Here is a 16,592-nt window from a genome sequence, read left to right on the forward strand (position 1 = left end):
CCATTGCATATTGGATCAATGAATTGGGTTTTGTTGTTCCCACAGTCCATATTCTATATCCAGCAATGGTAGGCTAGATCAGGGCTCCTGAGTTTTACAAGTGGTTTCAGTGCTTTTTATAACCGAATGAAAGAAAGTCTACACTGGCCATGTCACCCAGGGATTGAACTGTTGTGTCTTGTCCCAGTGAAGGTATTTATCCACACAAACCCCTTCATGTCATTGTTCATAGTAGCTAGCCAAAATTTGGGAACCAAAATTCCCAGCTGGTGAATAGGCAAAGGAACCAGTGGCAACCTGAACCATAGTATGGCACACAGCAATGCAAAGGAGTAGTAAAGGTTTCATTTCTTTTTTATTAACTGTGGTGCTCAGTAATCAAACCTATGGCCCCAAATACTCTGGGCAATCAATTTGCCCACAAGTTACATTCCTAAAGAATAGAATTTTGACATACACCATCAAGTATGGAGAATTAAGTTCAAGGTGATGAGCAGAAAAGGCCAGCACTGAACATTTTATATGACATTCTTGAAATTAAAATATTATGGAAAGACTAAACAATGCTGTGTCTGTCCCAGTTTTAAGCATGCTACCAGGAGTCATCATAAAAACTAGCTAGAGTCAGAGTTTCACAATGGAACAGATGTGACACATGGTTGTGCACATAGGATACAGGGACAGAAAACTCTAAACACTCATTAAAACAGGGTTGATGCCCTGCTTTTGATGTATTGTTGTATAATGGAAGGTAAGTTATCAGGGATTTAACTAGGTGAAGAATGCTCTGTATGTTCAGATTCTGTATCTGTAATGGTCTTGAAACAAAAATTTCACACACACACATCAACACAGACATCCCACACACAGACACAGGCACACAGACACACAGACACACAGACACACAGACACACAGACACACAGACACACACACACACAGACACACACACACACAGACACACACACACACACACACACACACACACACACCCCATCAGGCCTTGTGCTCCTTCTGGGTACAAGGTGATAAAATGAAATGGAAGCAGTTTGAAAACAGCAAGCCAGAAACCCTACATAGATGTTCTAACTTTATTGGCAACAAGGAGGGGAAAAATGGTAGCAAGCCCTATGGGAACACTGACATGGGGAGTATAGAAAAATCACAATCTGGTCATCCTTGCTGAGGAGCATCTCTTCTCAGAATGCCTCAGGGAAGATGCCTAAACTACCAAGGAAAAGATGGCTATATTTGTGGAATAGATTAGAATCACGATCTGGCTGTATTATTATCACTCGGTTGGACATTACTCCTCCTGACCATGCTCCCCAAAAGATGTTGACACTCATGATCCTGTAGGTTTGGATCTTCCTTCTCATGAGGATGACAGTGTCACAGTCATTCTGTCCATTTGTATAGAACCTTTTGAAACATCCTTTTGTTTTTCCTTGACCACTGAATTTTGTTCTCTCCTTTTGATATGGTGTCTTGTACAAGATGGGGTTGGGTGGTATGAAGGTTGAGTGTCAAGTTACTGAGGTCTAGTGTTAGCTTTTACCAGGAGGATGATGGAGAGACTGCTTCTGTCCCAGTTCCCTCAGAGATCCCAGATGTGTTCCCCCCACACATCTGGCAGTGGTGGCATTCACATCTGAACTTTGACTCATCTGTATCTCCTGGGGAAGAGGGTTTCTTTTCCTTGTCAGCTTTGTGGGGTAACAGAAACCTAACGTGTTTCTTTTTCTTGAATTCAACTGTCTTTAGCATCTTTTGAGGTGATTTTGAACTCTTTTGGTATTGCTCTTCATCCATCTTCTCTAAGGAAAAAAAAACACGTTAGAAACACAAAGGGTCTGTTGAAAAGAGCTCATGTTGTACACACTCCTGGAACACCTATGGACACACAGATACACATTTTGGAAGGAGCCTCTCATGGTTTGAGAAATGGAAACTTTCATTTCCTGCAGCTGTGTTTTGTTGTGTTGTGTTGTGTTTTCTTGTATGTGTGTGTTTTGGTACCAACTCACCAACAAGCAAAGGATGCATGTGCTCTTTGTATTTGGAATATATGTTTTAGCAAGGATATGCCTGTAGTTTTGAGTATGTGTGCCATAAGAAACTCGAGGAAAGAATTCCTGCAAGTGGAGCTCACAGATCACTATTTCTTAGCGTTCAGATACTGGTGTCTTTTGAAACAAACAGCCTCCTCCTCCTCCTCCTCCTCCTCCTCCTCCTCCTCCTCCTCCTCCTCCTCCTCCTCCTCCTCCTCCTCTTCTTCTTCTTCTTCTTCTTCTTCTTCTTCTTCTTCTTCTTCTTCCTCTTCTTCTTCTTCTTCTTCTTCTTCTTCTTCTTCTTCTTCTTCTTTTTTTGAGACAGGGTTTCTCTGTGTAGCCTGTGTAGCCCTGGCTGTCCTGGAACTCACCCTGTAGACCAGGCTGGCTTCAAACTCAGAAATCTGCCTGTCTCTGCTTCCTTTAAGTCCTTACTTGGAGGCTGTGTGCTCTCTGTGCTCTGTGTGACCCATAGGCTTGTCTGTGCTTTGTTAACTCCCACTCATTACTGAGACAAGTGAAATACCAGAAAGGAGCAAAATGAGCACAAGTAGAAAGTCAATGGACACAGATCGAGGTTGGCAAATGATGACCTATGTCTTCCCATCTTATATGGCATGGGTCAGACCCTGGAGAGCACAGAATGCCACAGTGACCACAGCAACACAAAGGCACAGACTATCTTTCAAGGCCTGTCCATGAAGCTAGTAGCTATAAAATCTCCAGAGACAGATGGATAGATACGGGGGTAATTCAATTGATGCATGCACTATTAGAGTTTATGTATTTATAATTAGTAGCTAGCAATATGTATACACAAACACACACATGCATTTATGGGTCCTGTTCAGGCTTCAGGCTTCAAGGGTTGATCCATGGAATAAAAGCTGAGAGTGTTTTATCAGAGGGAAATTTGGCTCCTGGCAAGACTCTTGACCTCTCCGAAAACATTTGCTACCTGCAATAAGACCTACTCTTCCCGGGTATGGTGCACATGAGGGCTGTGCATTGAAGGAGTTTATTGGGAATGACAGGAGTTTCCCTTTGAAACTAAGGAAATAACTAGACTAGCATAGGAAGATTTGTAGTCAAATGTGCTTATGCTACCACCCAGTCCCCAGTTGAGAAAACGCAAAAGCAAAGGCCACATAGAGCATTTGGTTGGATGAGTTAAGAAGGCTTCACAGAAGGAAATGTAAATCATTCTGACCATTATGGAGATAATTTTTTTGTTTGGTTGGTTTTGGTTTGGTTTGAGTCAGAGTTTCTCTGTGTAGCCCTGGCTGTCCTGACAATATCTCTGTCTCTGTCTCTGTCTCTGTCTCTGTCTCTGTCTCTGTCTCTCTCTCTCTCTCTCTCTCTCTCTCTCTCTCTCTCTCTCTCTCAGACTGTACTTAAACTCAGAAATCTGCCTACATCTGCCTCCTGAGTGCTAGGATTAAAGGCCTATGGCACCATGGCCTCACCATTAAGGAGGTAGTTATGGAGATCATTAAGGTGGTCAAACATTCAAAATAGAACTCCCACATAGTCCAACCAGAACATTCATCACTATAATGCAAAGGAGTCAATGCTACCTTGCTACAGTGATACCTAAATATCCACACTGGCAACAGAACCCAAGTAATGGATTCAGTCAATGGACTAATTGACAGAAATGTGGTGTGCTTACAAGAGGGAGTTTTCCATGGTGGAAAGGAAGGAAAAAAACTACATTGTTTGAGGGAAGAGGGTAGATTTTGTGTGATAAGACCCAGATTTGGAAAGACAAATATCATATGTTTCCTCTCATATATGAATGCCATAAAAAAAGAAAAGTAAGCTAAAGCCAATGAAAAGGGACAGAAGGTTAAAGAAAGGAATACAGGGGCTGTAGACAGAACCTTAGAAAGAGTGGAGGAGGGATAATAAAGTAGTAAAGGTGGTGCATAAGGCCCAAGCATCATCAAGATGGGAGCATGGCAGCAACCAGGCAGGCATGGTGGAGGAGGAGCTGAAAGTTCTACATTTTCCTCTGAAGGCTGCTAGCAGAATACTCCCAGGCAGCTAGGACTAGCACATTAAAACCAACACCCAAGTGGCACACCTACTACAACAAGGCCACACCTCTTAATAGTGCTATTTCCTGGCCCAAGCATATACAAAGCATCACAGATTCTTAAAAAAGTATTTCCCACACACCTGCAAATCCCCAAATCTAGCAAAGCAGAAGATCTCCACACACAGTGACCAAAATTTCCAGATTTCCCTATATCCAACAGCATTTGCCATCCAGTTGCAACTGTTTCTACACTTAACTGTCTTCCCAACATTTTGGGGATTTCTCCAGCTGCCCTGCATCGTTGGATGCTCTGCCAGAGTCTGAATCTCTCCTACTTCTCCTGTACTCATTCCTCTCATGCCTACTATTCCTCCCGATCCCCTTTGACCCCAATTCCTCCCTGTCTTCAACTACCTGCTCAGGTAGGACCTTATCAGAGAGATTGGCCCTGGACATTCCATTTAAAAGAGCATGCAGTGGGGCCAGGTTCTGGTGGCACACACCTTTGATCCTAGCACTCTGAAGTCAGAGGCACATTGATTTCTGTGTGTGCAAGGCTACCTGCCCTACAGATTGAGTTATAAGACAGTCATTGTTATATAGAGAAAATGTCATGCCTCAGACAGCAAGATGAATCAGAAACACAACAACAAAAACAACAACAACAAAAGTGTAGGCCCTTGCACTATAACCTGAAAGGTACAGAACTGACACACACAGTTGGCAGTAGCCAACAGCTTCAGAGTAGACTTAAGCCCTGCTCAAAAGGAAGAAATCATGCCTGGTACTGGGAAGCTAGTCAAGTACCCACAGCCTGGTGAAGTCATGAATCTTACAGGAGATACTGCAACTGACATTTTATTGTAAACCAGCAAAATCCCCCAAGTACATTCTAGGTATTTTTCTATGTACCCACAGGTAAGTGTAGTGCTCAACCCTCACTGAAGGAAACGTCTCTTTGCAACAGACAGAGACCAATACAGAAAACGATAACCAATCATCACGCAGAGTTGTGAAGCCAGGTTCTATATGATATATTTACAACAAACCTCCTGTGTCTTAGGCTCAGGCATCACTGTGGAAGAGGGGGCAGAAACACTGTAAAGCCAGCGGATTAGGGAGTTAGCTGTGAGAGTCTGTCTCTTAGGAATGTCAGCAGATAGACTCATGAGGTCTGAGCAACATGAGTGGAAAACTGTGAGCCAACAAAGGACAACACCAGTAGACATGCTAACACAGAGAGGGTCCAATTCTGTATAAAGAACTATAGGAAACTAAAGAATGCCAAGACTAGGAGACCCAGCCTTCCCTGAGAAGGTCCACACCAATAGGTTATCCAATACCAAAACCTCTGCCTTGAAAAATACTCCTGAAAGCAACTTTATACAGACTGAACAGGTTGTATGTATGCATTTAGGATTATGTATACATATGGGAATATGATAAAGGTTAATGTAAAAAAAGGCAATGAATTTGAAAGGCAGTAAGGAGGAATAAGCAGGAGGTGTGTGGGGGGGAGCAAGGGAAGATGAAATGATGTAGTTTTAATCTCAAAAAGTTTCTTTTTTTAAAAAGTGCATACCCATCATTCACCACGGCAACCTGCCTTCTCCTGCTCTGCTTTCCTAACAGAAAACACTGCCTCCAACTGAAGGGGACATCAGAGCATGTTGATTCATTAACCTCAATGGTGATTTCTGTAGACCATAGTACTAAGTAAACTCAATGGGAGCTGGAATTTTCAACAGTGCCCTGGAGCATGCCCAACTCCTTGTCTACTTTCTGCTACACAGAGGAAGCTCCCTAAAAGGACATTGAGTAAATGAAATACCTGCCATGGAGAAAGGGCTCCCTAAAGTAAAGCCTTTGTTCCTATTGTCCTCCTTCCTTGTTGGGTGAAGCTGGAGAGTAGAGAGTCAGTGCAGGAGTGGGGCTTTTATCGGGTCACCATGAGCCACACATGAGCTGTGCAGACCAGAGACCTAGAAGTTACTCTCCACTGAGTAGGTGCCTCTCACTCTCTAGGGAGGTACCTGTAAGTAGTCACCATCCATACCATGATGTTGGGAAAGGCTTATAAAGACACTCTCCAACAGAAAGCAGCAGCTAGGTTCCCTTGTCTCTTCTCCCCAAGTGCCTGGTCAACTCTCGGCTCACCTTTGAAGTGATTCAAATTCCAAGTTGCCCTGTGTTCAGCTGCAAATACTAGCAGCAATGCTAATACCCTGAGAAGCAGGGACAATTTCATGGCAACTGAATCTCTCCTAAGTAACAACTGAGAGCAATGAGCATGGACACCATGTCCAAGCATGCACCCACACTATAATACTTTAAACACTGGAGATAAGGGGAATGAAGTTCATTGAGAAACAGTGGCAATCCTGAGGGTATGGAGTCACTCACAAGAATGGCACAGACTAAAACTGTGGTACAAAGAGCTCTGAAGCCCATGAACCCTCTTTTCCATGCTTCAAATGGAAAATCCACATTGGTGGTAGAAGATGTGTTACACTGAGGGAACCATTGGGGTGGGGTTATAGATAGACTTAAGGATATGAAAAAGAGCATCAAAATAATAAGAGCATCAAAATAAATGGTGCTTAAGAATACAATCAGTTCTTTTTTTAAAAAGTCTTATTGAAAATTATATTCTTTCTCACAGAATATATTCTGATTATGGTCTCCCCTCCCTCCACTCCTCTCAGTTCCTCCACACACCCCTCCCATCCAGATCCACTCCCTTTCTGTCTCATTAGAAAAGAACAGGCCATTAAAAGATAACATTCAAGTATAAGAAAGTAAAATAAAACAAGTAAAAAGAAGTACCATCACGTTGAAGTTGGACAGGACAAAATGACGAAAGCAAAAGACAAGAGGCAGAGACCCACTTGTTCACTTTGTACTCAGGAGTTCACGTTGATTTAGAGGGCCCTGTTCTCTTGTTACACCCCATGTACTTTACACTTTCTACCTCTCATTCCTTGGGGGTGGCCTGAATCCCAGGGGTAGCACCTGATACTGAAAACCCATTTAGAATTGAGTGTTCCAAGGTCTCTCAATCTATTTGTTAGGATCTGTTCCTTAACTTGATATAATGGGAGCAAGAATGGATGTCTGTGAAATAGTTCATCTTGATTAAATGCTTTATAGAATTCTCATATAAATTGAACTTATAGTCTCAAAAAGTACAATATTACATGTGCAAAAGAGAAGGTATCTAGATTCATAAAACTGTGGTGATGATAAGAAGTATTCCACAGGAAACCGTGTTTGGTTCAAACTGATTCTCACCTGTGTGTGTGGTTAGGCACATTTGTGTACTTTACAGCTCTCAGAACCATATCCACTGTGGACATAGTTGTATGTTCTGCTCATTCAAACAACGAAGACATGACCTACCTCCTCCTACCCATCAACTTGATTTTTGAGAACAAATGATTAGCAGTAAAACAGAGGGTTGCTCAGAGTAATGTACAACAGGGGAAACCCTGAGCAACTACAAAAGCAAACCACAATGAGCCTTAGGACTGAGTGCTGTATTACCCCGGTGAAAGGCAGTTGTAGTCAGAATGACTGTGTAGCAGGACAAAGCCAGCTAGCTCATCTGTGGGAAGAAATCTTTGAGTAACACATCCAAAGAAGCAGCTTGGTGGAAAATAAAAAAGACTTGCACAAAGACAAAGAGAGGATCTCTTGAGCCCTCCACTAGATATTGATGAGTAGAAAGAATCTGACTTCCTTAGAGGCTCCTGGATGTGATTGCTTCAGTGAGAAGAGTAGCATCCACAGATCACCAGACCTGAATACACATGAGGTCTACACCCACAATCGCTTACTGATGCAGCAATTTGATTTCATCCTGAGTTGCTAGGCATGAAACCCAGGGCCCTGGGCATTGTAGACAGTTGCTCTACAGCTGAAATACACCCTGGCCCTTTTCCCATGTATAAGTGTTACAGGTTGCCTGAGATTCCTGCATAAGTTATTCAGAGTCTTTGATATTCATGAATATCAAAGCCAATATTCTGGTCCCAGGAAAATGGAGATAAGCGTCTTTGACTTCAAGTTCATTTGAGTTTTTATAGGCAAGGACTGCTTGGTTGTTTGAATGAAAAAGGACCTTCAGGTCAGGGACACATTATATTTATGTGTGGAATTCATGGTTGTTTCAGACACCAGTTTACCTTAGGAATTTATGGTGGATCTAAGTCATCAGAGACTAGCTTTTACCTAAAGTAGTTTTAGCAATTATGTATTCTTATGAATGCTTTCACAAGGTAGTATAACTATAGTTCAGAAGCTCAAGACATAAGTTCCAAGATAATTAAGCAATTTTCAAGGACCTGGGTTCATACAGTCCTATGGCATATGTTAGATAGAAACTTTCTATCTATGGTGATTGTCTCTGAGTTATTCTGATCAATGTTCTGCTCTCTTCTGAGCGTGAAATGGAGGAGTAAGATGGAAAACAGTTTGTTTCAGAGAAGAGGTTGTGATTAAAGATAGTGGCACTTGAGGCTTACTGGTATCGAAAGGAAAGACTTGAATGCATCAACCGATAGCCTCAGCTTGGAGCACAGGAATGTGTCTCCTCAGTTTGCAATGGAATCCTCAAGAAACAGGGAGATGTTGGTTTCAACCCTTGTCGGGACACTCTTGAGGCCCACCATGTGGCTGTGCTGGGTATTAGTTAGTGGACAGGAAGAGGAAGCCCAAGAAATGATTTCTTAGAGTTGTGTGGTTAAGGGAAGAATTTAGCGGAGGGCATGGCCTAACAAAAGTGAGAAAGAGCCAGGAGCATCTAATTCAGCTGTAATCTAAGTAGTACATCTACAAAGGAACTGCTAAAGGCATGGTTGAGGGACCACAGCCAAGGAGGTGGGGAGACTGTATAAGCCAGAAGTTCAGGATGAGGGCGTGGATCTAACATCCTGTACACATGGATGCTGCACCCTATGAAACCTCAACACTATGTTTGTGTAAACAAAGACTTGCATCATGGTCACAATAGTCTACATGCCAATGTTGATGAGGGAAATTCAAGAAGCCCCAATCCCCTTGGGAAAAGAGTTACAGACTTTCAGTGGCTGCCAAGAAAGGAACAATCAAATCACTGCAAAGTTGAACACCATGATGAGTTCCTCAAACTCACCTGGTAAGCCCTACTCCTATCCACATTGGAGTAACATGGAACAGATTCAGAGGGTTTGTGAGAATGTATCTATCAATCTCTGTGTCCTCCTGTAGGTGCAACATGTGTGCCTGTGTAACTACCCTAATCAAACAAGAAGAGGCCTTGAATTCAAGAAAAATTTGAGAGGGAATACTGGAGCAGTTCACATAAGGAGATAGAGAGACGAAAATGGTATTAATATGCTCTTACCCATGACACCCTCTGAAAGAAAGAATTTAGGTTAAAGAATAAAACACAATAAGAACTTATTGCTTGGGTCCTATACAAATTGCTCCTTATCAGGTCTTCATTTTTGGAAATGTCAATCATTCATGAAACTCACATGGAGTTTTCACCCCTGAACATTTTTTTCATAGTTGTTTAGTTAGTTTCCTCGAGACATGGTCTTGCTCAGTATGTGGGTCTAACCAGGCCCTCCCATAGTCCAGGCTGGCCACAGACATACAGCAATCTGCCTGCCTCTCTCTCCAGAAGGATGAACTTACAGGCATGGGCCAATAACGCCCACATCCCTGTGATTTCAGGAAGAATTATCCAGAGTTCTGTAAATGTTCCTGTAACAGACCCCTTAAGTTTAGCTGTTTTGGTTACCCATTGAAATATGATTTGTTTACTTTATCCTACTCATTCAGGAAGTGCTGAGGAAATCCCTTGTCATGGAAATGGAACCTATTATCAGGCAAGTTTTGTCCTTTACCTTTGCTATTATCATGACAATATTTTCTGAGAGTTTGTGAGGCTATGGTTGACTGAGGTCTTTAGCCTTAAAATGCGGTGTGGTACTTAACATCAATCCATCAATACAACTGCTAACAGAATAAACAAAGTAACGTTTGTCTGGAGGACCAGGCTTCTCTCTGAAATAGCATGCGAACAACACATGCAGGTCTATGAATTTTGTGGGTTGGTGAAAACCAACCCACAGAAGCCATCTAATACGGCAATATGTGTTTAGGAGAACTAGGTTCACATTCCAGGCAGGAGAGCATGGAAGCCCACAGAAAACTTTGCTTTCAAAATTTGGTCTCCAGACCCTACAGGAGAGCAGCCAATGAATCAGGAGATTTTCCGGGATCCTGTGGTGGGTGTCAAAGACAGATCAAGAAATGTGCTCAAAATCTCCTTTCCCTAGGCAGGACTGATCATGGCTGGGTAAGATCAAGGACATACATGAGTGTGACAGAGGAAATCAACAGAACTGCCATCAAATCTGGATCTTGAAGATGGTATAAGCAAACACTCAGGAGACTGCTTCCACCAGGATTTGGTTTCAGATCAATTGACTGTGGGATATCAAGTGGGAACTTTGGGCCCTGAAGATCACATCTTTAGCAAAGCAAGACACAATGGAGAGGAGGACAAGTAGGTGTGTATATGATGGGAAACATGGATAGACTCCTTGGGAGAAGACCTGAAACTCCATCAGGGCAAGACCTGATGAATGAATGAATCCTCTTCCATCCAGCCATTGCACAGCAAATGTTCTGCCCCTTACCTGAACTTGTTTATAGGGAAAAGAAAGGATGAAGGGGAATCCCTAAGAAAGTCAAACTAGAAAACTGGCCACAAATAGAAGAGGACACGGCTGTGTCTGACAATAAACTAACTACCATGAGTTACTACCAAGACCTACCTGTTGATGAAAATATTCACAGAGAGCACAGGTGACAACCCATACACTAACACCCCTACTGCACATGAATCTGAGGACTATTCTGAATGAACACCTATGACCAACATTGCTTTTAGTAGCCATGAGGATGTCAGTGTTTGAAAGCAGAGAAACACAATACAAAAATGAAGCCTGGAATCAGCTATTCCCCATAACACCACAGAATTCTGTGGTCACCAACTCACCTACAAAGACTTGCATTCTCCACAAACAGGATACCTTAGGCCCTGCTTCAAAAGTACAAAGAAACTCTCAAGAGACGAGGAATAACCCACCCTGTTTGCAGACAACCTGTTAGAGTGCGGGAGATAACTTCTCTCCTGTAGCTGATCTGTCTGTCCAACCATAAAACATCCCACTTTCAGGCCACATGTGCTTTATTGTTGTTTACGTTTGTCAAGGCGACACATGTCTCCTACCTTGTAGATTTCTGCCCTTTGTGTAGTTTATCTACTTCAAAGTGAGGAGGGGTAGTGAACCTTTTCCCTTTAGGAGACCTTCCCTTCCTTCACATTTCAGGTGAAACTTGTGTCATCTGTACTGCTCCCGATTCATGCCTACCCTCACATTTCAAGTAGTGTGCACCTGCTCTCATGGGGTGTGGATCTGATGCTCTCCTTCTCACCCTATTCTCAAGAGAAATACATGAAAATGTGAGGTGACAATCCCTACTATGAGAGGGGGAAAGGGGGGTTTCAAAGATTTAATTAGTAAATTCTGGAGTTGCCAATCTGTATAATCCTGATTTTCTCTGTATTCCTTTGCAAGACTCTAAAATCACCCTTTTCTGGATGCAAAGAGCCTGCATGCCCTGCTGTGTGAATGAAAAAGAAAGCACACTCTCTAGCCTCTCTCCTCATTGGAGGCAATACCAAAATATAGCTTCCACGGGTGGTGTCTGTTGAGCACAACCACCATTTACTGCAAGGGCCCTCTCCTTGGAGGTCTCAGGTACATTAGTGGGGCCTGAAAGGATGTTGAGAGACTACCTGCTGAGTTAGTACCCCATTCCCCCCTCTCATCTTTTCTTTGTTTTCTTTTTCCTTTATGACTTTTCTTCTCTTTTAGTTCTTTTCTTCTTTCTTCTCTTTTCACTTGTCTTTTCATGTTCCTCTCTTGATCCCTCTATACCTCCTTACCTCTCCCTCCATCACTCCTTACCTCTCCCCACCTCTCTCCTTATCTCTGTCCCTCCCTCCCTCCCTTCCTCACTTCTTTACTTCTGTTTCCCAGATAGCATTTCTCTCCATGTCCTGGCTGCCCAGGAACGCACTTAGTGGATCAGGCTGGCCTCAAACTCACAGACTTCTGCCTGCCTCTGCCTCTCAAGTGCTGCCAGTTCTGAGTTCACATTACTTGTGTTTGTGTTCCAGCTGTGCCTTTTGTAAACATGTGTCTACACCCTAGCTGTGCCATTACATCTGTGTCTAAGTCCCACCATTTTTGACCTTGGATCTATGTCCCAGCTCCACCATTTGCAAGCATGCATCTGTCTGTGTCCAAGCCCTACCATTTGTGAGCTTGTGTCTATGTCCCAGCTCACTATTTGTGAACTTGTGTCTATGTCCTAGACCCATCACGTTGTAGGACCTGCTGTGCTGATTCTCTCAGCACTGGAGTCATTTTGTGAAGTGGGGAGGGTCCCTAAGGGCCCCACATTGGAAGACTTCTTTGTGATAATTGAGTGAAATTTGAAGCTCAACCACTTTGGACAGAACCTGACACACACTACAATCAGAGGCTTGCCTTCGCTCCTGGCAACTCCTCTCTGTGCAGAACACCCACACTGACTGAGTCCTCTGTTCAAACTCAGAGCTATGAATCTGAAGGGCTGAGAGGCCATCATCCTCTTCCTGCCCTCCACAAGTGCCCTGAATTTCCATTCAGAATCATGCTCATTCTCACGCTCTATGTTCAGATCTGAACGAAGGTGAACCTACCTCTTCATGGGTCTTTTTCAATTATTTTGGCTGAAATGGATGTCTGGGTATGTCTAGGAGCAACGACTTCTTCAGAGTGCTTCTTGTATTTCTTATTGGATGGTGTTTGGAGTGGCCGATTGATACCTTTCAGAGGGCTCTGTAGGGAAATCAGAGTTAAACATTTTCTATGGATGCTACAACCCATCCATTGCTAAGGAATGCACTGAGTATGTGAGCAAAGTTGCCCTGTATCCAGTCACAAGCCTGGTGCACCTTAGTCCTCAGGAGTGTCTCCTCTGAGCACTTCTTGGGTGCAAGGCTCAGATTGGGGCCTGTGGCCATATTTCTACACCAGGAAATGTCCCTATGAGATGAAGGTCTTGAAAATATACATTGTGTATGTGCACCATCCCCATGTGCCACTTGACACAGAACATGCCAGAGAGACACAACTCCAACATGTTGGGGTGGGGGTTGGGGTGCATTATAGAACTCTGTCTGCTGAAGTGTAGACTTTTATCCTGGGGATGTAAGCAATTGTCCATCTCAGACTTTTCTAATCTCTTCTTTTCATTCACACTGATGCATATCTCTGTTCTTGTCCCACTTGACCCTTGTACATTCCTTACCTTCTCTTGGTATCTACTTAAGGAGCCTCTGGCCATATGTGAGATGCCATGCTTCCTCTATACAGTGGGTACCTTGCCCTACACCTGCCATAGACTAAACATGGATGTTCTCCCTGAGGGTCAATGTACCATCCTGTAAAATCCTATCCACACACAACTGTCAACTGGAAATCCAGAGCTCCCGCAAAGCCAAAAATCTCCTAACGTTTGAGTTCATCAAATGCACAATATGAAGACGCACAAGAAAATGATGTCTCCTGGGTTCAGTTTTAAAAACTCCTTACCTAGATGCAGACTCCCACAGACAAACACTGGGCACAGAGAGAGAACTGCACTTGAAGATCTCAATCGGATTCCTCCCTTTGGAGCTCAGAGATGCCAAGCTAAGAAGGAGAGACAGGATTTTAGGAGCCAGATGAGTCAAGGACACCAGGAAAACCCACCCAAAAAATTAACTAAGCAGGGCTCACAGGGGCTCACACAGATCAAACTGACAATCAGGGAGTCTGTATGGGTCAGTGCTTGGCCCTCTGAAAATGTAGATGTCAACTTGGTGATCTTGTGAGAGCCCTCAAACTGGGAGTGAAGTTGTCTCAGACTCTTTCCCTAGAGCTTGGGACCCCTTCTCTCCTACTGTGTTGTCTCTTCCAGCTGTGAGAAGAAGGTTTGTTCCTGTTCTTCTGAATCTTGTTGTGCCATGTTCAGTTGATATCCCTGGGAGACTTGCTATATTCTCAGCCAATACAGAGGAGGAGTAGACCTAGGAGAGGGAGGAGGGTGACCTGGGAGGAGGGGATTGAGGAATAACCAAGGTCCTGATGTATTTTTTGGAAGGAGAAGAGAGAAATAAATAGAAAAACAAAAAAATGCTCAATAACACCGTGTATCTTTCTTAATTTCCCTTCTTACTTTCTCCATCACTACTAACTTGCTGAGGAGGCCAGGTAAAACTGGGAACACCTGTGTGCTTTGTAATGTGGTTAGAATCTCTAATATCTTTGCAATTCTAGTTGCCATCACCCATACCAATGCATACGTCTGGTTGACCAAGATGTAGCAATCACTATTTATCGTAGACAATCTTGGTTAATCAATAACCATAACAAGGATGTGAACACGTGCTTTCTAAGTCCTCTGGCCATACCTTAAGCCTTCTAGGGCAAAGAGTATCTGATCGATTATGTCCAGGAAAATACACCTTTTCCTGTCCAATTGATTTTTCATCAGTGCTGTGCCAATCAGCCACCCATGTTGTGACTTTGGGTGGCTGAAATTTATTATATCATCCTCTCTAAGATTCAGAAGGCCTTTTGGGATAGGCAATACACTCTGCCTTGGGTTAACAGGCCCCAAGCAATATATCCTTAGTACATCTCTTAGCAGAGGAGGTCATGAAGAAGCTGACATGCCAGAGCTCACTCTGCCTGCTGTAGGAATTCAGCTCCTCCTATGCTGCAGTGTCAGGACCCTGTACCCTTGCTGCCAAGCAGCTGAAGAGGCTCCCCAAGTTCGCTCCTGTGCTCTGCTTTCAGTCTGCTCCAGCACCCCACTCAAAGCATTATCTTTCTGTGATGAGGTCAGGCCAGCTGCTGCTCCAAGGTCCAACAGAGGCACTAAAGGGGTGCTCATAGATGTCTCAGGAGTGGCTGGTAGTTGCATTCCCTTCTCCTGACTGTTCTGGGAAAGTCCCGAGACATTTGACCTCTTCTCTAGTCAGTGACCCACATATATGTCTGTGATAGTTCTGATCATTCCTGGTGAACTTTTTTTCCCCCAGATTTGGTTTCGTTTTTTTTTTTTTTTTGAGAGGGCCTCACTGTGTAACCATAGCTGCTCTGAGCCTTAATGTATAGACCACACTGTCCATTAATTGCCTGCTTCTGCATCTTGATTTCTTGGAGGGCCAATTGTGGCCCATCAAATTTGTAAATCTTTTGTGATGGAGGATGTAGTAAGATACGAGGCATAAACTTAGATATGGAGTCTCTATTATCACAGATTCAAATCTAATGGGCTCCCTATAGCCATAAAACCTGTGGAGGTCCAGTTTCTCCAGCCAGAGAAGGACCAAAGGTTCTCCACAGGGTTTGAGAACATTAGGTCACAGACATATCACTGGAGACAGGATACGACTCCTCCTTAGGGAGGCCACACTTACCTGATGAGCAAACATCAAATATGAGCCTGGTCTCGAGAAACCCAATTTTCTCCTCACCTGATGGTAGCAGACCACCTTTCGCTGTCTCTGAACCCTGTCCCACACTGCCTGGATACCAAGTGCTGCTTCAGCTCTTCCTGCTACCAGATGTTGTCCAATGGAAGGCAGCCGAGCTCTCAGAGCTGAGGATCTACAGACAGTGCTGAGAAGCTGGGCTCTCCTGCACAGATCTCTCAGGAACTGGTGTCTGAATGTGGCCAGAGCCTCTGCGGAGAAGTAAGATTCTTGAGAAGATTGGCTTTTTTTCCTGCAGGGAGAGGGCAGTTAGAAAAAGTAGAAAAGACCAGGGGTCCCGATGGTGATCAGCTTGTTGCAGTGATGAACCAGCTATTTTTTGTCTTTTCTTAGGAAATCAAATTCCACTCCTTCATTGAGGACTCAGAGATCAATAGCCCCCAATCCCAATCCCAGCTGAGATGGACAGTGTGGCAAGACTGGGGGGAGCCCTGCCTAAGGCTCTGGTGTCTTTCTGGGAGTCATTGTGACAAGAGAAGGGTTTCCATGGTGCTCATTGTGGTCTACCAGTGCAGGGATGGAGAAACTGGTCATGAGCTCTGTACTTGGGATGGTGGTTTAGGAGAAACTGTACATGGTTAAGGGCACTGAAAAAGGACAGAGAATCTCTGTGCAATGGGCAGGGACTGCCTTTCTGTAGGAATCCACCACAGAGCACTAATTTCTTTTGTTTCTTGTGTCTGCTTCTAAGAGTAACACACTGAAACTGCTCAGTGTTCCTTTTGGGCATCATCAAGCAGATTCAACCCTTAGCTTGCTGCTCAAGCAAAGGTGTATGTCAATGTGAATTCCTAAGTAATCATTTAAATTTGATGACTGCATTCATTTAGTGTGTGTGTGTGTGTGTGTGTG

General features: G+C 43.6%; 1 pseudogene across 8 annotated transcripts; it reads right to left on the minus strand.

The window, feature by feature from the left end:
* Positions 1 to 1,075: 1,075 nt before the first annotated feature.
* 4930453H23Rik (RIKEN cDNA 4930453H23 gene) lies at positions 1,076 to 16,161 on the minus strand (annotated as a pseudogene). 8 transcript variants are annotated; one of them, NR_169172.1, is made up of 5 exons: positions 15,723 to 16,161; positions 13,988 to 14,158; positions 13,792 to 13,890; positions 12,897 to 13,035; positions 1,076 to 1,815 (listed from the first exon to the last, which is right to left on the minus strand). The product of NR_169172.1 is annotated as an RIKEN cDNA 4930453H23 gene, transcript variant 8 (transcript). The 8 variants fall into 8 exon arrangements; NR_169167.1 differs by having other exon boundaries at positions 13,988 to 14,267; NR_169166.1 differs by having other exon boundaries at positions 13,978 to 14,267.
* Positions 16,162 to 16,592: the final 431 nt, after the last annotated feature.

This window comes from Mus musculus, chromosome X (genome assembly GCF_000001635.26).
Source record: "Mus musculus strain C57BL/6J chromosome X, GRCm38.p6 C57BL/6J".
Taxonomy (NCBI): Eukaryota; Metazoa; Chordata; class Mammalia; order Rodentia; family Muridae; genus Mus; species Mus musculus.